General features: G+C 44.6%; 2 long non-coding RNA genes across 5 annotated transcripts in view; one reads left to right on the top strand and one right to left on the bottom strand.

The window, feature by feature from the left end:
* Window positions 1-21891, top strand: part of LOC309372463 — a 143849-nt gene extending 121958 nt beyond the window's left edge. For all 4 annotated transcript variants that reach the window (XR_014169498.1, XR_014169499.1, XR_014169500.1 and 1 more), the window contains exons 3-4: window positions 6231-6311; window positions 21779-21891. This is a non-coding gene — a long non-coding RNA (uncharacterized lncRNA). The remainder of the gene's footprint in view (window positions 1-6230; window positions 6312-21778) is intronic.
* LOC309372467 lies at window positions 314-26149 on the bottom strand. Its single transcript, XR_014169513.1, has 3 exons — window positions 25983-26149; window positions 2143-2219; window positions 314-523 (listed from the first exon to the last, which is right to left on the bottom strand). It is a non-coding gene; the product is annotated as an uncharacterized lncRNA (long non-coding RNA).
* Between the last annotated feature and the right edge of the window lie 1378 nt (window positions 26150-27527).

Raw genomic sequence — 27527 nt, 5'->3', positions numbered from 1 at the left:
GAGAGAGAGAGAGAGAGAGAGAGAGAGAGAGAGAGAGAGAGAGAGAGAGAGAATTGGATAGGTACTGTTCTTTATATGACTGGTCACAATGTTTGGGTCATACTTAATCAAGCAAATAGAATCTATTTCAGGTAATGCTTTTATATTTTAATCGTTATTGCCACCTTGTGGCAAGATCCAATTCTGCCTCATGGGTAATTAAGTGCATTGGCCACACAGTCTTACAAACCCATATCCTCCAACATTTCTCTGATGAAAATAGGGATGTCCTATTCCATCACCACCACCACCACCATCGTTTTATTATTTATACCCCACCCATCTGACTGGGTTGCTCCAGGCACTCTGGGTGGCTTCCAACATACAGAAAACTTAATAAAACATCAAACATTTTTAAAAAAACTTCCCTATACAGGGCTGCCTTCAAATGTCTTCTAAAGGTTGCATGGTTACTTGTTTCCTTGGCTTGGGGGTCACATAACTCCATACCCTCCAACATTTCTCTGATGAAAATTGGGGTGTCCTAAGGAAAAGGGGGATATTCCAGGATCAGATCAGACACAAGGACAGCTTCTGTAAATCCAGGACTGTCCCTGGAAAATAGAGGCACTTGTGGGGTCCCTGGAAAATAGAGGCACTTGTGGGGTCTGCAAACCATAAATGTGCGTCATTCAAGAGTAAGGGATTATTCACTATGACTGCCAAAGCATTTGAATGATTTCTCAGAAGATTGAGGCTGTTTTATGCTAACACATGACCTCAATGAGCCACTGGTCAAGGGGGGGGGGTTTAAAACAAATCACCTGGGTCAGGAAGTATGGTCAGGTGATCAGAGTTCCACATATTGTGAGCAGAATCAATATGCAGCTACAAAATGGTAGCTAATTGTTGGCAACTGCCACAAGATCAGCAGTGCAGTATTTTATCGAGCTGGGGGATTTCAAACTGTCTACCTTCTGGGAATCCTCTCCACATTTACCTGCACAAAATATTTGAGAAGTCTGGAGTCTGTGCTAAAGTTCATAGCCAGTTCATTGGTCAAGTCTATTGAATCATCATCACCACCCACAACAACTAACTGTGTGATCATGATTATGTTGAGTCAGAACAGAAGTAAATTCAGTAGAACCAACTCCCACTAACAGGATTGCAGCCTAAGTCAATTGCATCCTCTTCTCTGGGCTACGGGGACATCAGTAATGAAGAGCAAGCTGTCTTTTTGGGAAGCTTCCTGGCATCACTGATCTTCTCATTGAGGAACCAATGATAGGCTTCCAAGGAATCTCAGAGAGCTTTAAAGTCACTGTGATGTATGAATGCCAGGATGATATGTCCTCTCCCTCTTCTACTGCAAATGCCTTTGCAATGAAGTGATAACAGACTCAAACTTGCCCCAAATATGAGTATTCCTTCTGACCTTACGGACCATAGTCTCGTTCCATGTTCCAGTTTTTTTTTAATGCAGCAGGAGTGATGCAGCTGTTGGGAACTCATAGAAAGAACACAGATCTGGATTTTTTTTTAACCTAGAGAGAGAATCATCACAAAGACATTGACTTTGTAACAGATTCCATCATGCACAGAAAAAGCTGTAGGGAACTCTGAGATGGATGGGGAAAGAGCCATCCACCTAGCTGGCTGATCAATGTGAAATGCTGTTCAAAACCCCCTGAAAAATATAAAACAGAAGAAACTTGCATACATCACACATGTGCTGCAATCTCTGACAAGGAAAGGCAAAACAAATAAAACAATCTCAGAACAAAGAGAAACTGCAAGAATTCAGAAAGGCTCTTCTTGCTTCAAGAAATGTTCTGCTGACCATACCCTTTAGAATAAGCCCACCATATTCTGTATCTTCTGCTTTGGAATAGATATTCAAAGGTTCCATCTTAAATGGGTTTGGCTTGCTCACTGCGTATTGTACTTGTGTATACTCTATCACCTTTCCCTTGCGCCCAAGAGTCCAGATTGCAGAGTTAACCAATAAGGATTAGTTCTATTTAAGCACGGATGTAAGCAAACATCTGCCCAATTCTATCTGGTTATTTTAATTTTCTTCCCCCCTGCCCTGCAACAAAGATGACCATCTGTTCTGTCATCAGCACTGATCTCGTTCAAGAAGCGAAATCAAAAGATCACCTGCTTAGCCACGCATTGTTCTCCCTTAAGCACAAGCAAAACTTCAGTGGCATTCATCTATAGCTGTGAGTGCTGACCTGGAAGACAAAAATGTTTAGATGGTCACAGAGCAGCCAGAGGTGCTGCTGGAGATGGGGGGGAGGACAATTAAAATGTTTTACATGTATTCTAAATTAGAAGGTGTGGGGAGGAGGAAATACTCTGTCAAAAGTTCATTCTACTCCGTGAATAATAAGGCGTTCATGTAAAAATGAATAGTAATACAAATAAGAATACACTTCTTTTATGTAAAGTAAATGTGACAATTTCAATATGTACATAAGCAGCTGGTCATATGTTAACATTGGTTCTGGACTCTACCATTTCAGACTAAGAGGTGGGGATGGCATGGGAGAATTCTCTCTCTGAAAACATACATAGAAAACCAGATATCAGGAATTAGGTGTCTGAGCTAGTTTTCGTCTTGAAGAGTTTTTTTCCTCTCATGAAGGAGCATTGCAAGACCTGACCCCCTCAAAGTCATCTGAGGTGTTAGAGTCCTAGAAGAATTTTGCTACGCAATAATGCTGATAATCAGTGCTAATTTTCTAGAAAACATGGTGATGGAACTCACCATGAACGCCTCCCTCATTCTCTTATAATGGCAATGGCACCCACCTGAGAGGTGCTGGAACTGATTTCCTGTGAGTCCCTACTGAAAAAAGCCCTGCTGATAACGCTGCTTTCATAGATCAGGACTGGGACCAAAACCTTTAAGTATGTTGGTGAGCTTAAGAATGTAGTTTTCGATTCAATTCGAAAACTACAATATGATGAATTGAGGAAATATAAATGTAAATGTATGGGGGATGGGGAAGCAATGGTGTTTGCTTTGGTACAGTGGTACAGTAGTACCTCAGGTTAAGTGCTTAATTTGTTCCAGAGGTCCATTCTTAACCTGAAACCATTCTTAACCTGAAGCACCACTTTAGCTAATGGGGCCTCCTGCTGCCGCCACACCGCCAGAGCACGATTTCTGTTCTCATCCTGAAGCAAAGTTCTTAACCTGGGTTTCTGGGTTAGCAGAGTCTGTAACCTGAAGCATATGTAACCTGAGGTACCACTGTATTGTAATGTAATATGTGAAAACCAATAAAAAAATTGTCAAAAAAATAATAATTTAGTTTTCGGTGGGCTGGTTCACATGCACATTCATTGAGTGAGGTGTCACGCAATGACCAGATATGTGGCTTTGCTATCTCAAGTTAATCCCAACAGGACACATTTATTTTTAGCACCTACTGTCATCTCCTCTACAATATGAGATGAGAGATCTCTCCTCGCTTGATCAATTAACACTGAATAACTCTTAGCCGTATGTGTGAACTGTCTCCATTTAAAAAGCATTCTCTCTGTGTATGCATTTCTGCACAGCAAAAAAAGATAATTGCCAGTAAGCTGTAGATCTCTACATAAACACCAACATATTTAACATTTTTGTTGTTGTTTATTATTATTATTATTATTATTATTATTATTATTATTATTATTATTATTTACAAAGCACCCTTCAAGGATTACACAGCCCTCTCTCTGCAGATTGAGAATGGGCAAGTGGCTGTTAATCTCAGTTCCCTCTATCTCACGTCTCCCTCTGCTGCAGCCAGGTGGAATAGCTGCTGACAGGTGAGTTATTGGCACAATGCAGCAGCAAAACCCTCCTGTGCAGTTTCATATTTTCTAATACGCTGGCATAGTCACTGCCACACGTTTTTCCAGGGTAGATTTTATTTATATATTTTTAAATTTCTCTTCTACCATTTCTCCAGTACAAGGGCAACTTACAACAATAGAAAAATCAGAGAACATCACAGAGAACAATAAATATGCATTGAATTTAAGGTTCTCACAAGAGTTTAGAACAGTAGTTCTCAAACTTTTTTTCTCTGGGCCACACTTTCAGAATAAAAATTTGCTCACACTGCACCGATTTTTTAATTGACAAGAAAACAAAGAGAAGCAACTCCTAGTCGTGCTTGATTTATAACACAAAACACGACTACTTTATAACATGATCATGAGGCATCCAGAAAATGTAAAACAATGCAGCTTCTGTACATAATAACATGAATCATTCCCCCCCAAAAAAAAAAATTGATTGAGCTTGAATCTTCCTACCACACTCCCTGTTTCTGATTTTATCTTGGAATGTCCCTATTTCCCCCACTAGTGCCACTGCTAAACTGGGAGAGGCAGCTGAGCTGACACTTCTCCTTAGCAGTGGCAGCTGTAAGGGAGCATTCTGTTGCTTCTCCATGGCTGCTGCTGCCAGCACCCTCTGTTGGGCAGCTCGTAGCAGCTGCTGGAGAGTGGGCAAAGAGGAAGACAGGTTGCAGTGGGAATGTAGAAAGGTGAAATGCTTCTGGGAGATGATATATAACGAGTTGAACAAAATGTTGAATTATACATTTATAAAGAAACCAGAAGCATTTCTCTTGGAAGCGAAATAAATAGAAAGGAATGTAAGCTTTTTCTCTATGCAGTAACAGCAGCAAGAATACTATTGGCCCAAAAATGGAGGCAAGAAGAATTACCAACGATGGAAGAATGGAGGATGAAATTAATGGACTACGCGGAACTTGACAAACTAACGGGAAGGATCTGAAACCGGTGGGACCAGAAATTTACCGAAGACTGGAGTAAATATACGGATTATTTGAAAAGTATTTGTGATGTCCAGACAACGTTTGTAGGTTTGCAAGAAGTTCTGTGAGGAATAATATTAGAAATATTGTAAAAATGGAGAAGGGGAGATGATATGTTAAGAGATGTAAAGGCAATATTAAGTTAGGAAATGCATAAGAAGTGATTAAGACGGAGGATTATCAGAGGTGCTGATGGAAGTTCAATAAGAATGTATTTGTGATAAATTGTGTGGTATGTTTTATAATTTTGTATGTTAAAACCCAATAAAAATATTTATAAAAAAAGGAGGAAGACAGGTTGCTACTGTTGCGGCCCAGCCTCACACAATGTGCCGGTTCTGAGACAGGTGCACCCTGGGTGGGAAGAAAGGGGGAGCAGAGTGGAGTGCCAGGAGTCTTGATTTTTTGAATTAAAAATGGGATTAAGGGGTTTTCTCAGGATGGTGGTGTGTGTGTTGTGTTCCATTAGCGTAGTGCTGGTGGCCCATCCCTTCTTCTAAAAAGAAATACTCTGGGGAGGTACAAAAATTGGGGGCCAAGGAGGCTGAGTTGTAGAGGAGTGAGAAATGTCCCTTTTTTCATCTGAGGAATGTTGGAGGGTATCCTAGTGCTGACCCTGTATTATTTGCCAATTCTCTTAAGGCGCTGGTATTTATATTTCATTTGTCACAAGGAGATTTGTGTTCTGCTACATTTTTCTTTGGAACAGAAACCCAAGGAACTATTCATTATGTCAAGTAATCCATTCCCTGTTCAAGTCGGTGACTGAACTCCCATTGACTTGAATCCATCTGGGTTGCAAGCACCCTCACTTTTGTCTTCCTAAAGAGTTTGGCTCCGTGTGCCTATATTTAGTTTATGTCACACTGTCAGAGATCTTCTGTCTGGAAGAGACTGCCTGGGCTATCCAGACTGTTCTGTTATTACAAGCTTATCATTTCTTCTAATCTCTTAAGTGTCTTATTTTGTCATCCTGAGAACATTGTGGTTGGTACCTCTGTAACCTTCCTCCTTTGACAAACTAGTCTAGTGGGTAATATGCCTTAAAAACAGGATTTTTCCACTTCTGGCGTTCAAGTTAAATTTGCAGTGGTTATATTACACTTCATTAATCTTAAACCCCCTTATCGCTTCCTTGTTACTCTTCGTATTTGAGCAAATGTGTATATTGTGCAAAAACATTTATCACAGCCATCCAGCAGGCAGGAGACAGGATGTAAGGGTGGGTTAAATTAAGTGTTCTTTCTCAGGAAGAATGGGCCGTTGTTTTGGTTCTATCTTCTTGCTTTTGGAACTGGATCAATTGAAGGGCAGCTCTCGTGTCAGCAGGGAGAAAGAGTTCTAGCTTCAGTAACATAATTTAAGAGTAATGCAGTAATAATTATAATCTGGACTTTTTTTCAGCTAGAACTCTCTGGAACTCAGTTCTGGCACCTCCCAGGTGAGCGCCATTGCCATTCAGTGAGACTGAGGAAGGTGTTCATGGTGAGTTCCAGCACCTCTTTTTCTATAAAAATGGCACTGGTTATAATCTTGTTCTGTAAGGTAAAGGTAAAGGGACCCCTGACCATTAGGTCCAGTCGTGACCGACTCTGGGGTTGCGGCGCTCATCTCGCTTTATTAGCCGAGGGAGCTGGCATACAGTTTCCGGGTCATGTGGCCAGCATGACTAAGCCGCTTCTGGTGAATCAGAGCAGCGCACAGAAACGCCGTTTACCTTACCTATTTATCTACTTGCACTTTGATGTGCTTTCGAACTGCTAGGTGGGCAGGAGCTGGGACCAAGCAACGGGAGCTCACCCCGTTGCAGGGATTCGAATCGCCGACCTTTTGACCGGCAAGTCCTAGGCTCTGTGGTTTAACCCACAGAGCCACCTGCGTCCCATCTTGTTCTGTAGAGGCAAACAAATCAGTTTCTACCTCACCATTTGTTACATGGCACAATTCCAAAGGAGGGAAATATCCCCATGACTCTTAGCACCCATTGCAGCAGCATTGACACCTAAAGGCTGTGGAGAGGACAAGCTTGAACCACCCTGTGCTTCCATCAGTCACCACTGGAACTGGGAAGAAGTGGGAACAACAAAGTGCAGCTACCTGGATGAGAAGCCCTGCTTCCTAAATCCATTGGGGCTGGTCCATTAGAATAAATGGAGCCCTGTCCCACCAACCCCAGTCTGTCCTCAGCCAACCCTCCACCTGCAATTGCCTTCTTGCTGATATCCAGCCCAGGCGGTGGCCCTGCCTGTCAGCTTCCCCTTCCTTTGTCTTAGTTCTAGTAACAGATAGGTAGCCGTGTCGGTCTGCCATGGTCGAAACAAAATTAAAAAATTCCTTCCAGTAGCCCCTTAGAGACCAACTAAGTTTGTTATTGGTTTGAGCTTTCGTGGGCATGCACACTTCTTCAGATACACATCTTAGTGTTACCCCTTGTAGAACTCACCGGGGAGGAGGATATGGGTGAGAGCGAGCATTAGATAGGTGGCTCTGGCCCCTCCTTGTGTTGTCCGCTTTTCACCCCACCAGACCCAAATGGGCACCAGCCACCATTGCTGCCCATGAATGAAAATGCCAAGTGTTGCGCACGCCTGATGGAACTGCTACCAGCAGCTCACTGCTGTAAAGAATAACCCTAGAGCAGTGGTTCTCAACCTTGGGTCCCCAGATGTTTTTGGCCTACAACTCCCATGATCCCTAGCTCACAGGACCAGTGGTCAGGGATGATAGGAGTTGTAGGCCAAAAACATCTGGGGACCCAAGGTTGAGAAAGGCTGCCCTAGAGGGTGCCTTAACTTGATGGTAAATTCTAACCTTGGGGTTGGAACAAGGAGAATCCCTGCCTCTGTTGAAGGAGGGGTTAACCCCTTCATTGGGAATGGCATGAAGGATATGCCGTACAATTATCACAGAGCAGGGCTGCACTGCTGGCTATGCTCCTACATGTGAACACTCATGCATTGGTGTGGAGTAGACATCTCGACAGGGAAGCGGGTGGTGCTGTGGGTTAAACCACAGAGCCTGGGACTTGCCAATCAGAAGGTCAGCGGTTCAAATCCCCACGACGGGGTGAGCTCCCGTTGTTTGGTCCCTGCTCCTGCCAACCTAGCAGTTCGAAAGCACGTCAAAGTGCAAGTAGATAAATAGGTACCACTCCAGCGGGAAGGTAAACGGCGTTTCCGTGTGCTGCTCTGGTTCGCCAGAAGCGGCTTAGTCATGCTGGCCACATGACCCGGAAGCTGTACGCCGGCTCCCTCGGCCAATAAAGCAAGATGAGCACCGCAACCCCAGAGTCGGCCACGACTGGACCTAATGGTCAGGGGTCCCTTTACCTTTACTTTTAGACATCTCGACTGCACTAGACTAGGCGTGAGCAGCTGCTTCTATGCAGCCAGCAGTCACAGTCAACTGGCTTCACCCCAGCATTGACCACGCTCTTGGCCCCACCCCCTGGGGACCCATGCGGAAGTCTGAACTGCCTGCTACTAAGAACAGCCTCATGGAGACCGATAATATTCTTTGAGCAATATACGTGGGCTAAATCCACAACAAAGTACTCTTTGCCGTTAACTTGTACAACCTGAGATGGAGGCTGGCTTTCTTGAGCAGCTTATTGTGAAAAGATTTCTTTATTTTTACAGGCCTGAGGAAGGGACCAGACACCAGAATCATTCTAGTGTGCATGTGAACACACTAACAAAATGTTCAAAAGGCATCCCTGACAACTCCCACAATGGCAAAATAGGGAAATAGGGACAGAGGGTTTTTGTTTACAAGAGACAAGTAGAAAGGAGAAAGGTAAATAGGAATAGTTGTGTATTTATTTTACAATTGTAATTTTATTGGTGCAGGTATCTGGGGAGCACCTAGATTTTTAAGTGCCAGATTTCCCCCCCTTTTTTCAGATCTGAATTTTGGTAGTGCGTATTGGAGCATGATAAGATTTGCCGTGTATGGAATGGAATTGAAATAGATAGCTTGGGCTCTTCAGCCTCATTGAAATGCTCAGCAAACTGTCGGCGAGGAAGTGGTTTGCACCACAGTTTATAACAACTTCAAAAGATTTGTGGTTGTGCTCTGATTGCATCCCATTATACTTAATATAACCTTCAGAATTACTTTTCACCATTACTCTGGACAATTTTAGGTGCAGAGAAAAGTGGCTCATTCAGATACAGTATGCTAATATTATATATCTCCGCATTTGAGATATTCAAACAAGCCATTTCACATATAAAGTGAAAATTGCAGCAAGTATTTATTAAATATCAAGGCTTAGTTTACGGGATGCTCAAGTTGGGACAATTTCGCTGAAGAAGATGTGCAAGGAAATAGAAGGATGCCTTAATAAAGGGATGTTGAAATGGCAGTAGTTAGTCAAGCTACAGTCATAGGGCACCTTATCTAATAATACCTTTGACCTGTGGAGAAAAGGGAAATGAAATGAAGGATTATGTGATAGCCAACACCCTTCTTAGACTTCATCTATGCTTAAAAACAGAGGCCTTCACTGGGGACGTACAGTGGTACCTCGGGTTAAGCACTTAATTCGTTCTGGAGGTCTGTTCTTAACCTGAAACTGTTCTTAACCTGAAGCACCACTTTAGCTAATGGGGCCTCCTGCTGCTGCTGCGCCGTCGCTGCACGATTTCTGTTCTCATCCTGAAGCAAAGTTCTTAACCTGAGGTACTATTTCTGGGCTAGCGGAGTCTGTAACCTGAAGCGTATGTAAACTGAGGTACCACTGTACTGTTACATGCCACCCCAATCTCCACATGGTGAGAGACTACAGGGGTGTCTGCATTTAGGGTTAGGTTTCCTTGGAGTGACTGTGGTGTCTTCGGGATATATGGTTTTATTTCCACAAGTATACAGCTTGAACGTAAGATGGAATGGCTCACCGTGTTAACACCCCACAGATCTTGCTTCTCTATTGAGGGGAGCCCTGACCTCTAGGGCAGAACAAGCATGTCCCCGTGTCTCCAGCTTCCATGCTGCTTCCAATTTTGCTCACATGCAGCTCTGGCTGTTGTCCTATCTACTAGATCAGCGGTTCTCAACCTATGGATCCTCAGATGTTGTTGGACTACAACTCCCATCATCCCTGAGCACTGGCCTTGCTAGCTAGGGGTGATGGGAGGTGTAGTTCCACAACATCTGGGGACCCACAGGTTGAGAAAGGCTGTACTAGATGGAGAAGCAGCAGTAGCTCCCACCACATACCGTTTTGCTTGTTTGGACGCTCAGCATGGGGTGGCAGGAGAAGAGAGGTGGCAGCAGATGCTGTGGCATGCTTGCTGGGCTGCCCTGCCCTGACAGTGCAGGGCCCATAGAGGCAGGGACGGACTTTAATAATATAGCACCCTGAGCCAGGACAAAGTTTGGCATCCCTCCCAATTTTGAGACGCGGGTGGCACAGAGCCTAGGACTTGCCGATCAGAAGGTTGGTGGTTCGAATCCCCGTGACGGGGTGAGCTCCCATTGCTCGGTCCCTGCTCCTGCCAACCTAGCAGTTCGAAAGCACGTCAAAGTGCAAGTAGATAAATAGGTACCACTCCAGCAGGAAGGTAAACGGCGTTTCCATGTGCTGCTCTGGTTCGTCAGAAGCAGCTTAGTCATGCTGGCCACATGACCCGGAAGCTGTATGCCGGCTCCCTCGGCCAATAAAGCGAGATGAGCGATGCAGCCCCAGAGTCGGCCACGACTGGACCTATTGGCCAGGGGTCTCTTTACCTTTACCCTTATAAATATAGGGTTTTAAATTATGGTTATTTTGTACCCCCTCAGCTCCTGTGCAGGGAAGCCTCCTGCAATGCTCTAAATCCTGCACTGCTTAGAGTGGGTGGGGGCACCTGAGTGGAGGTCCATTTCCTCACATTTTGAGAGTTCTGGGTGTGTCTTCCTTGTGGGTCTCCTGGAGCTGGTATTGCAATGGAAAGAGAATTCAATTGAAAGGAGTTCTTTCCAGTCCTCACATGAGCATAAGCAGAGTATGTAACAACATTCTTATTTTAGTTCTGGGTTTGCTTGTTTTCCAATGCTTATGAAGGATGAAATTTCCTAACATACTCAAAATTCCCTGCTGACATAAACCAACAGGAGATACAATCATGCTATTATCTAGCTGTTGGCCATACTAAAAATGGAATGCTGTTTCCATTAGCTCACCCGTTCTATATTCAAATGATCCAGATTCAATCCTTGGTGGGTCCAGGTAAGTCTGGGAGAAACCCTTACCTAAAACTCTCCTATGGCAGGTGGATCAATAGTTTGATTTAGTAAATGGCAGCTGCCACCTCTGTGCTGACTTACTTTCCCATGTTGGTTCTTTGGGGCTATGTTATTATACTGTTCATTATTGTATTATTAGGTAAGCTTCTATCTATCAGTCCTAGAGAGCTCATAAAGAAGTAGTAAGGTGAGAGAGGAAGCTTTTTCTTCCACCTCTTTCCTGCAAGTATATTTTGTACATAATCACATGATTTCCATTTGTGAAGGAAAAATAATTCTTCCAATCTTGGTAAAGCGACCTGAAACACAATACCTCAAACAAAAATTGCTTTGGCAGTCTCGTACTCTGCATCCAAATCTCCCGTTCCTGTTCTCTTGAAGGGAAAACAGGTGAAAATAATTCTCAGAAACTTAGATATAGGTGACACCTGTAAAATTAAATAAGAAGATTAATGGCTCTATTTCTTCAGGCTGTTGGGAAACCAGCCAGGGAAGCAGAACATTCATCCCTATGTGGTGCCATTGTCCTCATACTACCTGAATATTGGCTGAAGCCCAGCAGGGTAATTTTAAACAGCACGGATCTAGTGCCTCCATTTGCTTCAGAAGTTTCTCTAGTAGTTAGGAGTGCTTCTTGAAAATTCCAGTAATTGGTTTTGACAAAGACTTATGGCTTATATAATCCTCCTGCAAATAATATTATTGCTGGAGCATAGAAATACAATTCTCCTCTCGTTGAAGCTAAGCAATTACAAAGAATGTGATAAATTTTTAGAGTGGGAAAGTTGTCCTTTAAAAAGAGGAAGAAAAAGAAATAGCAGTGGTGAAATATCTGCAGTGTGGGGTCAGCCTGTGTGAATGCTCCATTTAGACCAGTATTCAGCACGGAAATACAGCACCTATTAATTATAATTTTGCAGGCATCAATGAAGGGGTGAATGAATGCAGAGTGCAGTTAATTCCAGAGCATAGCAGCAGCTTTGCTAGAAAATCATGTAAAACTGAACCATGTTTCAGGCCAAACTAGACTTGGCACAGGATAGCCATGACTGGATCACTTCACACCATCTACTTTGGCTAAAAAAACAGCTCCTGGATCAAGGTCATGAGGTAGAGGGAAGTCTTCCCTGCTTCCACATGCTCTGATTCATATATATACAGTGGTACCTCTGGTTGCAAATGGGATCCATTCCGGAGGCCTGTTTGCAACATGAGCAGAACGCAACCCGCCTCTGCGCATGCACGGGTTGCGATTCGCTGCTTCTGCACATGCACGTGACATCATTTTGCGCGTCTGCGCATGCGAAAGCGGTGAAACCTGGAAGTAACCCTTTCCGGTACTTCCGGGTCGCCGCGGGACGCAACTTAAAAATGCTCAACCTAAAGCAAACGTAACATGAGGTATGACTTTACTGGATTTTTTTTAAAAAATAAATATTGGCCCAATTTATTTGGTCCTGCTAAATTTGCATGATTGTTTCCTCCAGCCTCCTATGACACTGTGTGCAGCTGAAGTTCCTTTCTCTCTAACAAAGAGCTGGCAGTTCCCTTTGCAATTGCAGCTATTTGCAAATCTTACCTGGGGATCTCTGCAGGTTCCTGCTTCCATCAAGTGATCCAGAAGGGAATTGCCTCTATTCTACTGTTTGAGCTCTATCTTATCATGTATCATGTATTGGCCTTTTTATGTCAGCTATTTGTCAACAATAGTATTTATTTATTCTCTCTTATCAGCTACCTAATTGCTCTGCCATGCTGTCTGTCTGTCACTCTTTTGTCACTGTCACCAGGGTGCCTTGTTTTGTCATGTCAGCTATCAAGAAGGGAACTCAAGGATCACTTGTAGATAGGTGGGAAGGGAAGCTGTGCCTTGAATTCAGCAAGATTAAAACTCTGTGGCTGAGCTAGACAGAAGGGGAAGATGTCTGGAAGATTTTGGAGATACCATGTATGGGACTCCTGCAGATTTGTGGGGGGGGGGGGGTTCAATGTTTAAGAAAAGTTTAAGAAAAAAAGTTTAAGAAAAGTATACCCTACACAAATCCAGAGTGGAGTCCATAACATAGCTGTCAACTTTTCCCTTTTCCTAAAAATTATGATATATGTAAACTGCTAAAGATGAGGTAAAATGAAAATCAGATAGCGGGGACTTGGGGAAGCCCACCTAACAATGTTTAGAAAAAATAAGGATAAGACAAGAATTTGTTTGTATTGTTTGTTTTTCTGTTTGTGTTGTTTAGTTGTGTTATAAAATGAATTAAAAAATTGGGGGGGGGACCTTTTCCCTTTCCTTGTGAGGAATCCTATTCGGAATAAGGGAATTTCCCTTAAAAAAAGGGAAACGTTGACAGCTATGGTCCATAAGATGATTGGATGGCACCTTGTATGTCTCCTTCTGGTAACTCCTGCAGCCAAGCTGGTGCCCGATGTATTGCTCTGCTTTCCTTTGGACCACATCAGTGAGTCTGAGAGGCGGATCTTGCCATCTGTGCAGCCCAGGACCTCCATACACACTGTCCAGGTATGCTCCCCAGGGAAATCACTTCAGTGCTGCTAACGCTGTGGTTTGACTTCACCACCGGAGGAGCGCTCTATTGTATCTTGAGACAGACAGGTGCCTATAACAAAGTTTATTGCTACTGATAGGGAGTGATCATTCCCAGAAATTGGGAAACTTATGCAGAGAATGGCTGTGGGAATGTGGTTTGGCATGTGATATAATTTTACTTCTGAAAGCAAGCAGGTTTGGCCCTGTAAACTGCCAGGTTGGGGGAACCACTTGGAACACATGTAACTTGTTATTGGCACTCTGGCAGAGTCCACACTCTTATACTGAATTCCAAGTGCTGGGTTTTTCATCCAAGTTCATGTGGCATTATCCAAAATGCATATGTTTCTGTACTTTGTTACAGAATGCATGGTTTCTCAAACCAGCTTCACACCAATTGGTTCCTGGTGTGTACACAAACGGAAATGATTGAAGCCATGCTGATGTGAACAACTGACAGTGGGAGAGCTATGAAACACATGGAGGAGTGGGGAGACAACTGAGCTACAGTCTTCAGAGTGGTTTGGCAATCAATCCCTTTTCCCAGGACACCCTGGTAATTGTAGCTGCATGAGGGGAAGCCCTGTTCCGTTCTCAATGAGCACGAGACGACTTTGACCAGTGGTACTGTGGCCCATATATTGCAGCAAAATACTGGCCAAGGTTTTGCCCATTATCCTCGCTCTGCGATGGGCTCATGGGAAAAAGCTATCCCATGAGCCCTTGCTGCAGAGAGGACAGGGAAGCCTATATAAGGCTGCTTCCCCTGGCGCTCACAGCCATTTTACTTTGAGAGTTTTCCGCCTGCCCACTGTCAGGTTAGAATCTTCATTGAGCAGTTTTGGGTCACTGGTTGACAGAGCCAGAAGTGAATTTTTCTCTCTCAACCTGATTGGCGGTTGGTTGGGGGGTTTTTTGCCTTTCAGTGAAATTATGGCCTTCCTTTGTTAGGCAGAAGAACATGGTTTGTATGAGTGCAGAAATGGCATTGGTCAGGATCAACATAATATGGGGGAGCCCATAAAGGGGTCTGAGGGGAGGAATGACCATAGCAAACCCAAGCGTGGGTTCGGTATCTGCTTGTTTGGAATCTGCACCCTGGTCACCCAGTGAGGCCTTGCTTGGTTGGCTTGCACCACGGCAAGGTTCAACACTAGCCAACTCCCATGGCACTGGTTTGGAGTGGCCCAAACCCAGCAGATCCATTCCATCAACATGGGGCTCGTGGAATGATGAATTGATCCTGGGACCCAATGCCATGCCAACCCTTGCGCTGCCTGCTGCTGTCAACAAAGATTTGGCCTGATTTTATTCCGTCGCTGTTGTACAGCCTGGTTATTTTGCTGCTCTCATGGGTCACATAATGCACCTGCCCGAGCAATAGAGGTCTCCTAACAACTCTTTTACTATATTGTGGGACCTTACTCTATTTTTGTAATCCTATACCAAAACTTACTGTCTTGTTGCTAATTTTCCATCTAAGAAAACTTGACTTTTGCCATGGCATACTGTGAATTTTGTTGAATCGCCTAGTGTGTATTCCTTGACTGTACACATAGAATCATAAAAGGTAAAGGTAAAGGGACCCCTGACCATTAGGTCCAGTCGTGACCGACTCTGGGGTTGCGGCGCTCATCTCGCTTTATTGGCCGAGGGAGCCGGCGTGCAGCTTCCGGGTCATGTGGCCAGCATGACTAAGCCGCTTCTGGCGAGCCAGAGCAGCGCACAGAAAAGCTGTTTACCTTCCCGCCAGAGCAGTACCTATTTATCTACTTGCACTTTGACGTGCTTTCAAACTGCTAGGTTGGCAGGAGCAGGGACCGAGCAATGGGAGCTCACCCCGTTACGGGGATTCGAACTGCCGACCTTCTGATCAGCAAGTTCTAGGCTCTGTGGTTTAATCCACAGCGCCACCCACATCCCTCCATAGAATCATAGAATTGTAGGCTTGAAAGGGACCTTCAGGGTCATTTGTCAAACCCCTTGCAATGCAGGAACACTGCCCACAGCTATCCCTGTGTGAGTGGGTCGAACAAACCAACCTTGTGGTTAACAGCCAAACTCACTGAGCCATTGCAGGACCTGAGGCTATGTGTAGGTAGGCAAGGACACATGGTAGCAGCTGAATGGGCAAAACACTGCAAATTTCAAGGAGAGATCTATGAATTTCAATAAGATTAGTGAAATTTCTCAGGAGAGTTGCTTTCTCAAAAGGAATAACGGTTACTCTGAATTTCCCAGTTGTCTAGGGAACTGGGAACACAAAGCAATGTTTTATCCCATGGAAAAGCTATATAGGTACCTCAGAACAACACACTCACTACCAGTAGAGTGATAGGCTAGTCTATGAATCTTGAACTATTTAATAAATAATCCAGTTTGTTTATTTCACTGCTTATACTTAAATGAAGGATAGCAAGCCATTTCTACGATGCACCATTGGTTTCAATATCAGCTGTGCTAGGGCAGGGGAACCACACAATTACCTTCCTTTGCCACATAGGAGAGGGTTATTAATCTGGTCAGTTTAATGATTCTTCTGTCTCGCATTGGTTGTAATGTATTATAGGTCTTGAAATTCAATGTGTAAATTAGAGTACAATCTAAACAGCTGAAACCCAATCGATGGATTCACTGTAGGCAGCCGGCAGTGAGCGGTATTGTTCTTTAACTCAAGCCATAATTATCTGAATGTCAGAGATATCTTAATCTTGGGTTTACCTTGCTCGTGTCAGGGCATGATGCTTGTTTACCACTGGAGTTCCTTGCCCCCAAACCATTCAAAGCTGTTGCAAGGAATTGTTTTACACACACACACACACACTGTAGAAATATTGCAACGATTAATATTCTAAACTGAAATTACTGTAGTGTGGCAATATTTTCCCAAGGATATGAGCTGCCTATTTTTAAAGAAAAGAGACAAGGCCTTTAATAGCAAACAACTGAGGCTCGCTCACACTTTGCAGTGAACACAGGTTCAAAATATCTCTACACATTTACAAGTGTTTATGTGAGAGAGTATACCCTTCTTGATTTGTACAGCTCAGCTGTTGTGTACATAGGTACACAAGCTGTGCACGCATTTAGCATGTGGTGGTGTTTGCACACTATTTTGTAAAGGTAAAGGGACCCCTGACCATTAGGTCAGTCATGGCCGACACTCGGGTTGTGGCACTCATCTTGCTTTATTGGCCGAGGGAGCCGGCGTACAGCTTCCGGGTCATGTGGCCAGCATGACTAAGCCACTTCTGGCGAACCAGAGCAGTGCACAGAAACACTGTTTACCTTCCTGCCAGAGCGGTACCTATTTATCTACTTGCACTTTGACATGCTTTCGAACAGCTAGGTGGGCAGGAGCTGGGACTGAGCAATGCTCACCCCATCACGGGGATTCGAACCGCCAACCTTCTGATCGGCAAGTCCTAGGCTCTGTGGTTTAACCCACAGCTGCATGCTAATTGTCTGTACCTGTGTTCAGCTGCTTGACCATCATCCTTGCCACTTTTCAAAGCGGACATAGATGTGGACCAAAGTGTTGGTTACTGGCCAGTCTGGCATCAGTCCAAACCCTCAAACATTTCTCCGATGAAAATAGGGACATCCCATTCCATAATGATGATTTTACTAATTATACCCCACACATCTTACTGGGTTGCCTCAGCCACTCTGGACGGCTTCCAACATATATTAAAAACATAATAAACCATTAAACATTTTTTAAAAAAACTTCCCTATACAGGATTGCCTTCACAAGGTTTGGGGGTCAGACAACTCCATACCCTCCAACATTTCTCCAGTGAAAATAGGGACATCCTAAGGAAAAGCGGGACATCCTGGGATCAAATCAGAAACTGGGATGGTTTCTCTAAATCAGGGGTGTCCCTGGGAAACAGAGACACTTGGAGGGTCTGTCAGTCTGGCACCTGCTACGGCCATGCCCTAATTCACACCATTCATTTCAAGAACTAGGGTACCACTTTAAACAGTCATGGCTTCTCCCAAAGAATTCTGGGAGCTATAGGATGCTGAGAGTTGTTAGGAGGCTGCTATTAGTCTCCCAGAGATACAGTTTCCAGAGTTCCCTGTGAAGAGAGATAGATTGTTAAACCACTCTGGGAACTGCTGCTTTTGTGAAACAGGCTTCCCAGGTAGATAGAATCGTACATTATAGATATAGATAGAAGGGACCCTGAAAAGGTTACCTAGTTCAACCCCCTGCCAATGCAAGAAATCTACTTCTGCAGCTTCCTTGATAGGTGGCCATCCAGACTTCACTTAAAAACCCTCCTTGATATGCTCTGCTTAAAAAACTCTAACAAGGAGAGTCTTACAATCTATCACACATGAATTTCTCCCCCCAGCCCTTTGTATTTTGAGCCCATTGGTTGCAATGATGTTGTCTATTGGTTTGAAATGTGAATTGCTTAGAGATTTATTTATTTTTATGTGTGTATCTAAGTATAGAAGCTGTCGGCATGTGCCCACACCCCAGAAACAGCTTGGGGTCTCAAACCCTTGAAGGCATGTGAAGACAGGCTCCCAGTGGATTGAGCAGATGAAACCAGTTGTGGGGCCAATGGTTAAAGCTCATGCTTCAAAGGGAAGTGTGGGGCAGATAGGGCTCATCCACTTGGGAGAGTAGCCCATCTAGGAGAAGGAAACTCTGACTCTAAACCTCCACTGCCTTGTGGGATAGCTTCAGGAGAAGAAAAGGCTAAGGAGGAAAACCTACACAAATCCAGAGTGGAGTCCCTAAGACAGTTGGATGGCACCTTGTCCACATGTATTGCTCTGCTTTCCTTTGGACCACATCAGTGAGGTCTGGGGGTGGATCTTGTCATCTGGGCAACCCAGGACCTCCATACACACTGCCCAGGCTTTCACCCCAGGGAAGTCACTTTGGTGCTGTTACGCAGCTGCTTGGCTTCACCCCCTCCCCTCGGAGGTGCACTCCATTGTCTCTTCAGACAAACGGATGCCCACAACAAATGGATAAACTTTTGTTCAGGGAGATTAGTCGCCTCTGGCTATTTCATTCATTCTGATTTGTTTGTGAGGAGTTTGGAGGATATTGCATCAACACAAGGGTTATCATACACTTTTCAGTGCATTTTCCCACCGTTTTCCTTATCGCCCAAAGTCTTGGGAAAGTGGTTTTGTTGTGCAAGCAAGACCTCCCAATCACCCGTAATTGTGCAACTTGAAACTACTGCTATGTGATTGAATCCTCCCACTGGAAAACAGAGGCAGTCTGGAAGCTTTCACTGGTAAACTTGTGGTTTACTGATAAAACCCTTTGATCCTTTTCACATGTACTGCTGTCAACCCAGGTGTCCCCCAGTTTCCTCCCCAGCTGTTGACAATGCTAACTTTTAGATGGTTTATTATGAGGACTTTAAAAGTCTTGTGTTTATTTATTTATTTTGGATGATTGAGCTTTCCTTTTTATCTAATCACAGTCTGGTTTTAATTGAAGTTCTGCTGCCTGTGCTGATTGAAAAGTACAGTGGTACCTCGGGTTAAGAACTTAATTTGTTTTGGAGGTCCGTTCTTAACTGAAACTGTTTTTAACCTGAGGTACCACGTTAGCTAGTGGGGCCTCCCGCCACGCCGCCGCCACACAATTTCTGTTCTCATCCTGAAGCAAAGTTCTTAACCCGAGGTACTATTTCTGGATTAGTGAAGTCTGTAACCTGAAGCATCTGTAACCCGAGGTACCACTGAAAATAAACTGAACCATTTTAGAATGTTTGGGTAGCAGAGTTGGCCCAAGACATTCTGGAAGCAGAGGCAAACCACACAAGGACACACCACTCTGGTGAAGGTGATGGTGTGGAATAAATTTTGCTTTGTCTGGTGGGGGGGGGGAATGCAATACCAGACTTCTAAAAACAACTCCAATAAACGCCACTCTGCAGCCTTCCTCTGCCACAAAAATAACCTGACCTGACTACGACATCAAACACTTAACGGGTGCTAAATTGCCCCCATCATGCCTGTCCAAAGCACATAGTTACTCACTTACTCTGGCTGTGGAATACATTAAACCAGGGAAAATAAATATTTTTGGTTATTTCAACAGAACTGAGCACACACACACAAACCAAGGGCACACATACAAATTGCAGCCAGAACCACAACAATAATAGTGCTTTGGGACCAGAGGTGAGGCCTGCATCCCAATTCTATCCATGTCTATACATACCCCAAGACAGGTTTTGACCTTATGCACTTTTATACCTGGAACCAGATTTCGGAGTAATTAGCCTAGACAGCATCTTAAAAAACAGAGACATCACCTTGCCAACAAAAGTCCGTATACTTAAAACTAATGTTTTCCCAGTAGCGATGTATGGAAGTGAGAGCTGGACCAAAAAGAAGGCTGATCGCCGAAGAATTGATGCTTTTGAATTATGGTGCTGGAGGAAACTCTTGAAAGTCCCATGGACTGCAAGAAGATCAAACCTATCCATTCTTAAGGAAATCAGCCCTGAGTGCTCACTGGAAGGACAGATCCTGAAGCTGAGGCTCCAATATTTTGGCCACCTCATGAGAAGAGAAGACTCCCTGGAAAAGACCCTGATGTTGGGAAAGATGGAGGGTACAAGGAGAAGGGGACGACAGAGGTCAAGATGGTTGGACAGTGTTCTCAAAGCTACCAACGTGAGTTTGACCAAACTGCGGGAGGCAGTGGAAGATAGGAGTGCCTGGCGTGCGCTGGTCCATGGGGTCACGAAGAGTCGGACACAACTAAATGACTAAACAACAACAACGGCTGGGCTTACTTCTGAGTAAAGGCAGTTAAAAAACCAAACAAACCATCCAACTATAAATCCAGAACACACTACACCTCCAGTTGCAAGTAGCTGGATTATTTCTGAGTAAATGCAGGGTTTTTTTAACAAGCATCAAAACACCAGTATCTCTCAATGTGGTGAAAAGTAACTCCTTGTTGCAGCAGTGAGCACAAGACAAATGAAAGCCCGGGAATAAAGAACCAATCAGAAGAGCCAGGAGGCAGTGGCGAACCAATCAGGAGAGCCGGAAGCCAGGAGAGCACTGAAGATGTGGCTTGGTCTTTTGGCTGCTTCTGGTCCAGCTGCCACTGAAGGCAAAGAGGGGTAGGCCACAGGCCTTGGCACTGATGCCATTTTGGAGGCGATGACAACAGCTGCTTCAGCGCCAGAAGGAACTGGTGAAGCAGTCACCTTGGCCTCCCAAATTAGTGCCGAGGTCACATGCTTCAGAAGCGGCAGGCATCTTTGGCGATGCAGCAGCAACCAGCAGGCACAGTGGCAGAATCTGCTGTTCCTGGATCCCACCAAGATTCTGCCACCTGAGGAAACTGCCTCAGACTGCCTAATGGTAACGCTGGCCCTGTTTAGTAGTTCAAAGATAAAACCCTTTATTATACCTAATTTTTAAAGCTCTCTCTCTCTCTCTCTCTGTGTGTGTGTGTGTATTACACACACACACACACACACACACACACGTCTTGGGCTGTTCACGTAAATTCTAACAACAACAACAACAAACTTAATACAGGGGGTCCAAACAAAAATGAACAAAACACAGCTGCAACAGAAATGCCTCAGTTTTAAAACCCAGAAGAGTCAAATATATTTGCCTAACAACGTTGGCATCCAGTCAGCCTTCTCTGGGGAGGGAATTCCCCAAATGGGGCTGTACCACTGAGACGCCTTTCTCTCTGGTCACCACCCATCTTACCTCAGATGGCAGGGGATAAAGGAGAACTTCCAAAGGCAGATTGATATGAGAATAGGTCAGTCTTGTAAATAAGGCCACCGAAATGACTAGCCTATAACTTCTTTTTAACAATCACAGTTAGGAGCTGGCAGAGGAAGGACAGGAGCCACATTTCTATGCTCAATCTCCTGCATGGAACCTGATTCACTCACCTGCATGCAATTTTTGGTCGCCTTTGTCTACCAGGCTAGAGATTAAATTCACAGCTGGAGTAGGCATTCTTTTCCTATTTGTAAGTACTGTAAATTGTTGGCTCCAGGTTCTCTCTTTAGTCTAAAGAGAAAAATGCACACAACTATAATCGCAACTGGCAAAACCTGCAATGCTGGCAGCAGTCAGTGACAACAGCTGCAAAGCCAATGATATTTGCTTCTAAATCATGCTCTCTCTTTCCTTTCATTTGCAGCCCTGTTTTCTGTGGGGAAAGTGACTGTTCCGTCTTAGATTCCGGTTCATTCAAGCAAAAGGCTACTCTTCTTTCTACCTTGGCTCAATTAAAGCACCTTATTGCAGCATTTATTTGGGAAGCAAAGCATGCAGTTTTATTTACAGCACAATTAAACACCGGTACAATTACCAAAGTGGGGGAAGAAAGCTTATCATTGATACTAAATTATTCCTAATAGACTTTGTTAGTCAGTAAATTGTTGTTAAGTGGGTATAACACTTCATTCCAATTGCCACGATATGCAGATGTTCTCCATCTTTAATGCCTGGACTGCACCAATAAAACAACTTGGGATAGGGGGGAGGGCAGGGAGCAACCAAATGAGTGACTCCCCCAAGTGTTTCGAATTTGAGCAGAACTACACTTAGTCTGAGGGACGCAGGTGGCGCTGTGGGTTAAAGCCTCAGCGCCTAGGACTTGCCGATCGAAAGGTCGGCGGTTCGAATCCCTGCGGCGGGGTGCGCTCCCGCTGCTCAGTCCCAGCGCCTGCCAACCTAGCAGTTCGAAAGCACCTCCGGGTGCAAGTAGATAAATAGGGACCGCTTACCAGCGGGAAGGTAAACAGCGTTTCCGTGTGCGGCTCTGGCTCGCCAGAGCGGCGATGTCACGCTGGCCACGTGACCCGGAAGTGTCTTCGGACAGCGCTGGCCCCTGGCCTCTTGAGTGAGATGGGCGCACAACCCCAGAGTCTGTCAAGACTGGCCCGTACGGGCAGGGGTACCTTTACCTTTACCTTACACTTAGTCTGAGGGATGCGGGTGGCGCTGTGGGTTAAACCACAGAGCCTAGGACTTGCCGATCAGGTCGGCGGTTCGAATACCTGCAACGGGGTAAGCTCCCATTGCTCGATCCCTGCTCCTGCCAGCCTAGCAGTTCAAAAGCACGTCAAAATGCAAGTAGATAAATAGGTACTGCTCCGGCGGGAAGGTAAACGGCATTTCCGTGCGCTGCTCTGGTTCGCCAGAAGTGGCTTAGTCATGTTGGCCACATGACCCGGAAGCTGCACGCCGGCTCCCTCGGCCAGTAAAGCGAGATGAGCGCCGCAACCCCAGAGTCGGCCACGATGGACCTAATGGTCCAGTCCTACCTTTACACTTAGTCCCTGATATATTTGTACCCTGTTTCACTCCCATCCAGCCACCCTACTCTTTATTTGCTTACATTTTGTGCTCTCCTGTTCCTCCATTCTTTCTTTCTATTTTTGTTAGCCGCCCTGAGCCCGGCTTTGGCTGGGGAGGGCGGGATATAAATAAAATTTATTATTATTATTATTATTATTATTATTTAGGTCAGGCACTTATGTTACACAGGTGGCATGTATGCCTATTACACCAGAAATTAAATAGGCATAGTAATCAAAGATTATGCCTATGAGAGGTTGTCTCATTCTGTCTCATCTTCATCTTTGGATGGACTATCCTATGCCTGTTTCCCATGACACCTCGGTAATTTTAGGAATAGTGAATCCATATAGGAGCCACTATGTATCACACTAGCACGTCTCACAAAGTAGTTGCAAGGCTAAGGGGGGACCATTTATCCCATCTTGCTTTCCTTGGAAGAAAGGTGTGTTATAAATAAAACAATGATTGTATTCAACTTCCCCCTTCACCTTCCCAAATCTGCTCCAGAGAGTTGAGAAGAAACCCATAGCATATATGGAGACACATGGGCAGCAGAGCAGGGTGGGTGGATAGAATTCTGTTGTACAATGTCAAGGAGCCAAGTGAACCAGGCACACACACGAGAAGCACGGAATGCAATTAGCTGTTTATTAACAGAAAATAACAACAGAGCAGAATCCTCTGGTTCATATTAATCCAGCTGACGTTGCTGAAACTGACCACTAGCTCCACCCGCCTCTTTTAACCTTTCAAGCAGATGAAGGCTGCCTTGAGGGTGTGGAGTTCTGCTCTGGACCTGTCTGGCCTGTTGCTCAACAACATGCAGAACTCTCCTGGAGTGGGTTGTAAGTGGGGTAGGAGAGCCAGCAGGACTGGGACTGTCTGCACTCACATTGCAACTCTCAGCCTCTAACCCTGTCCAGGGTCCTTCTCCTGACCCTTCTTGATTACTCAACCCCCCTTGTATCTAGCACCTCCCTTCTCCAGGCTGCTCCTCAGTGTCTCACCACCAGGATCTGGGACCTAAGTCACCATCTTTGGATCCGTCTCTTGGGGGCTCCTGGGCAGAGGACTCCCACCACTCTTCCTTATCCAGCCAATTCCTGACGTCCATGCAGAAGGCCTTGAGGCAATGGGACAACACTGCAGGTTACAACCATTAATTCTGATTCTATGAATGCAATTAAATTCCTTCTAAACTCCTTAGAAATACAGATCTGAGTTGGATGTTCCAAATTTGCATTGATTCCTGTTTTAGGTATAAATCAGTGGAAATTCTGTGAATCCAAGCGAACTATCTTAACAGGGGCAGAAATTTGGCTAAGACTCTTCCCACCCCATCTCCATTCTCTGAGCAAGACTCTCCCCATTTAGTTGACAACTCAATGAAAAGGAGCTAACTTGAAAGGGGGACATTTTAGTACAATGCTGCCATGACATCACTATTCCTTTTACCAACACTTAAGGTTTCCTTCGTGGAGCGCTTAAATCTCTAAAACATTCTACAAGCCCAGCTTATAGTTATCATTGCCAGTAACGGATGTATACAGTACTCACCATCTGGGTGGTATAAATCAAGGCATTCTCTCACACCTACACTCGAAATTAATTATCATATCATTGATCTTCCTTCTGTTCCGGACCAGTTCTCCCAAATGCCTCCATATGTTATATGGCACAAAACAAACCAAGCTTGAACAACATCTTAATATCTCCAGGATACTGATTAATCTGGGTTATGGCATCTATAAAATTTGCTCCCACCAACGCAACCACTACAATTGCACACATCTTTCACGTGAAGTTCTTTATTTAAGGACCACTACGTTCTCACATTTCAAATCCTGCTTTCTCCATGCTAAGCTTATTCCCAGTCCCATCTGCTCCTTATCTTGTCTCTTTTTTTAAAATTAAAAAAATTATTTTATCCACTTGCATATGTCGCACCAAGGTGGGGAAAATAACAGGAGAAAATAAAACGAACCAAAAACAACGTTGCTGTTAGGATTCTTACTGCAGGATGCAAGAATGAAGCTTTAAAGACACAGAGTGTCTTTGCAGGGCTGACCCACCCATGAGGCAAGGTGAGGTGACTGCCTCAGGTGGCAGAATCCACAAGGGCAGCAGATTCAGCTTTCAAGGAGTGCACTGCAGTAGCAGGCAATACATTCCTTGGAGGCTGGATTTGCTGCCTCCTCAGTAGCCCCCTACCCCATGTTTTTGTCCCCTCAAAAAATTCTGAGCACTGTAGTTCACCCCCAACCGAGAGTTACAATTCCCAGAAACCCTTAACAGTGCCCAGAATTCTTTGAGTGGACAAGAGCAGTCCTTTTTTTCTTTAAAAATGTTTAGGGGTACTCTCATTTTCCTCCTCATATTGAAATACTGCCCCTCAATGAGACCAGACTCAGATTCACAAAATGTTTAGGGGTATGTGTACCTCTGCGTCCCCCCAGGAAAAAGCACTGGACAAAAGCCTGCTTCAAATGTGCTTGAGAATTATAGGGTGTACACAGCCAAAGTGGTTCTAGAATGCTGGGTCAAAATTGGCACAAACGATCAAGATTTAGACCAGTGTTTCCCAACCTTGTGCCTCCAGCTGTTTTTGGACTACAATTCCCATCATCCCTTGCCACTGGTCTTGCTAGTCAGGGATGATGGGAGTTGTAGTTCAAAAACAGCTGGAGGCACAAGGTTGGGAAACACTGATTTAGACTATTATGAGGAGTTGACTATTATGATGTACATCTACAAAAACATGAAATATAAAAAGAATGAACATCTGTGGCAATGAATCAGTACTGGGCACTTGGCACAATGAGGAAAACGTACTCTACACATCCTGTTTTGTTCCAGGAAATGTTCCAGTTACAAAGATTTATTTTTAAAAAAATATATTAATGTGATGATTATTCAGTTGTACGGTGAAGTCTTTGGTCATTAGTACAGGCACAGAAACATTTATATTAAGATCCAAAGCTAGCATTTCAATTATTAACCTCTAACATCTCGAAAGCATTAGAAAAAATCTCACTCACATAGTGAAGGCATCAGATGCTGTTGCTGTTTTAAATCAAAACCATAGAATTTCAGAACCCTAAGGATCATCTAGTCCAACCCCCTGCAATGCAGGAATATGCAGCTGGGATCAAACCTGCAACCTTGGTCTTATCTGCACCATGCTCTAACCAACTGAGCTACCCAGGCTCATCATTGTGATTGCAATCTGTACACTGAGTACTTTGTACCTGTGCTTATTTGTCAGATACTATGTACCTCGTTCCAAAACAAGCTAACTGCTTCTGTGTCTCTCTCTCTCTCACACACACACACTTTCCCCCAGAATTCATACTCAAGGACAGATAGAACAAACAGACTGCAGGGTTTTCCCATCTGTCTGTTTCCTAACGAAATGGTCTTTGAAGGTCTCTTCGTATTTTTTTTGACTTTGAAAGGATGTGAGTGAGCGAGAGAGAGAGAGAAAGAGAGAGAGAGAGAGAGAGCTCCGATTAGGTTGGCTTAAAAAACAACCACCAGCCTCGCAAACCACTGGTGTGTCTTTCACAGCTGTACGATGCTGGGGGATGGTGGGGTTGAGAAAAAGTGTTTCAGGCTCAAACATTGCATTTGTATTTCACCCCCTTTTGAACCAGCTTGGGCCTTTCTCTCTGAAAGGCATGGAAATAAATGATAGCTTAACAACTTCTGTGGGCAAAGTTTTTCTAGCACACAAGTACATGGATTCCCATAAATCTCCACTACAAAGTGACAATAAAAATGATGTTGTGGAAGGAAAATGTTGCTGTCGCTGCTGATGGGACCACCAGTCCCTCACTGCAGCTCACCTCACCCACCTCAGATGGTGAGAAAGCACACTTTTGAATGGGACCTAAGCCAGTGCTCAGTTGACATTGGGCTTGGTGCTGTATTTTGAACCTAAAAGGAGCCAGCATCCTGTTCTGGCAGTGGCTGACCAGATGCATGTGGGAAGCCTGCAAGCTGGACCGGAGAGCAGCAGCATTCTCCCCTACTGTGGTTCCCAGTAACTGATATTCAGAAGCATACTGGCTCCAATCCCCGCTTGGCTCCCATTCGAAAGTGCTGGAGACAGCAGTGTCAAACAACAGCCAATCAGGAAACAGGTCTGGGTTGAAAGTGGTGATGGTCTCTGGTGGTGCACAGACTGGTGACAGATTAGATATGTTGCATGATGCTGAGGGCAGATTCCATTTTGCAGACCCTCCCACCCATCCATGGACAGTGGGTGGCCAGCCGGGGTGAACACAGGAGAAACCTGGAAGTATAGCATAGGGCCAGTCCATGCATTCTGATGCCACTATGAGGGCTTTTCAAAACAGCCTCTGATTAGCAATCTCAGCATTCAGTGCCTATACTATGTAGTGTGTAGTATGAAAGCACCCACTCTGCACTAGAAGTTGGCTAGCTTGTTGCAGCTAGTCGGTGGGATGGAAGTCACTGCTATGCTGGTATCATCCACATGGTGGAGGAGGAGGAGTTTGGACTTGATATCCCGCCTTTCACTCCCTTTAAGGAGTCTCAAAGCGGCTAACCATCTCCTTTCC

Source organism: Podarcis melisellensis (assembly GCF_964234715.1).
Source record: "Podarcis melisellensis genome assembly, chromosome: 6".
NCBI classification, from domain to species: Eukaryota; Metazoa; Chordata; class Lepidosauria; order Squamata; family Lacertidae; genus Podarcis; species Podarcis melisellensis.
The sequence above is the reverse complement of the archived record's forward strand: the minus strand, read 5'-3'. Positions and strand labels throughout refer to the sequence as shown.